Here is a 2,360-nt window from a genome sequence, read left to right as displayed (position 1 = left end):
ACACTCTATAATTTACAAAGACCCAACAGTTCCAACAATTCTCCCAAGAGCAAGCATTTAGTGCAACAGTGGCGAGGAAAAACTACCTTTTAGTCAGAAATGTTAGCATACCAACACACTAAATTAAGATGGTAATGAAGATGGTAAACATGACCAGCTAAATATCAACATGCTTTACTATAAAGCCTCACATAGGTGCTAGTGTGGCTGTAGATGCATGTTTCCTGACACTGAATCCAACATTGGAATTACATTTTCTCTGCAGTGTAATTTTGACACATGAAGAAAATCTGATATTACTTTTACAAAAGTTGTGGTACTCATGGTAACCAACTGCAGTGTTTCTTCTGTGTTGATTTTGTAGTGATGGTTGTTCGGACGCTGCTAAAAAAAAATCCTCAAGGAAACACTGAACTGAAAACACAACTCTACCTTTGCATTCATCCACTTCATGCTTCTTTAACACGGATTGACATGTAAAATAAGCTATAATGGTTTAATACTGCATAAAAACTGAATTCTTTGAATTTTATTTTATTTTCAAATGCAGTACATTTCTTAGTCAAATGAGTAGATAAACTAGAGTTTTTTTTGTGTCTTTACAAAAACTAATTTCTGAATATGTTTAATGGGAGTAATATAAAGGGAAGTGCTTTCTTTTAGTGGGCATATAATTTAGACATAGTGTAAGAAAAATACTGATTAACACATGCACACTGTGTATACACTGGATAAGCTTTCATTTAATTTTTAAAGTGTGATTAGCTGCACATTTATTTCACACCATGAGTGACAACTGACAGTATGATTTCCACCATTGGTGGAGAAGGCCTTAGCAGTATCAACTGCCATCAGAACCTAATGAGCCAAAGAGATCATTTGGGTAATTAGTCGCTCGGTACTCTGAGGATTAATAATGTCCTCTCAGGGGAGCAGTGAGACATGTACTAAGTCAACAGGATCAATCAAAGAGATCATTTAGATTCATTGTTCTTATTTTTTTTGGAAAGGTATGAAATTAACCGTGGCTCCTCAAACAGCATGAAGCCATGTTTAAAATGTGTGTTAAATATAATGATTCAAAAACATATGATGCTGAAGAGGCCCTTCAATTATTTTTCCATCAGGATATCCTCGTAAAAAAGAAGTTCAGTGATGAACATCACACATGTAACAAACAAAGCATTTGATTGGTGAGTAAAACTCAAAAACTGACAAAAAGCATGTCAATAGCAGCTGAAATAAACATCTCCAAATAATTCATGAAACTATACAGCCACAACAGCACAACCACAAGTGCACTAAAGGAGATTACAATCCAACTCCAGGCTGTTCTATCTGGTCTCTCTAATTAAACTATGAGTGGTGTCGCTAGGTTACAGGGATGTTTCGTCACTGAGCCAGGAGACCATCCAGGAACACTTGTGCGTGTCAAGTCATTTTAGGCTTTTGTTTATTTGAATCCCCGTGCTGGCAACACTTGATTTTCAGATAATATTTTTCATTAGAGTTGTTTTTTTGAGCGAGAGATCTATTTAAACTTAAAAACATATTCTACTTTCTCTCTTGAGATGCAACTGCCAACCAACAACCTCTCTCATACAGAATCAATACATACCAAGATGAATCCACATTACAGGGGCAGAAGTGTGTGTAAAAATGAAAAAGTGCAGGCTGTGCAGCAGATGGGATTGTTTAATTCACTGTAATGGGAATAGGGAACATCCACAGTTTATAGCCTGATGTATGTTTCTCACAAATCAAACTGACAGGACAGGTAAATACTACAAGTGACCCAAACTCGAAAATAACGGCAGATCATTGGTACAATCCCTTATGGTTAAGGTGTTCCAATTTATTATGCTACAAAAGCCTGTGTTTGTTATTGTCTCGCATTCACAACAGGCACTTAAGTGAACGTTTTTTGGTGCACAAAAGGATCTGAGTGAAATAAGGTTATAATTAGGGAGAGGTGGAGTGTGTGTATGAGCTGATGTCCCTATAACCATGAAACTGTCAGAAATGATTCAAAGTTCAGGCAGAAGAACCGGTCCGCTGCTCTTATGTCTCTGACTCTACGGTATATCACCAATGCTGAGGTGAACTGTAAAGGTATTACAAAGTGACACGTCACTGTGTGAGTGCAGAAAGTGTGTATTTTGGGTGACAGGGGACAATGCTGCTACATTTGTGAGTTAGCAATTTGCTGAAGACAGATGATAAATCAACACTTCTAAGGGCTACACTTGAGAATAACTTCCTCACATATATAGGCTTTCCACTTCATTATTTAGCAAATCAGAGATGATGCCAACATGTTGTGTGTGTGAGCATGTAAACATTTAGAACAAAGGATTTTT

The sequence above is a fragment of the Etheostoma spectabile genome, chromosome 18 (assembly GCF_008692095.1).
Source record: "Etheostoma spectabile isolate EspeVRDwgs_2016 chromosome 18, UIUC_Espe_1.0, whole genome shotgun sequence".
NCBI classification, from domain to species: domain Eukaryota; kingdom Metazoa; phylum Chordata; class Actinopteri; order Perciformes; family Percidae; genus Etheostoma; species Etheostoma spectabile.
The sequence above is the reverse complement of the archived record's forward strand: the minus strand, read 5'-3'. Positions refer to the sequence as shown.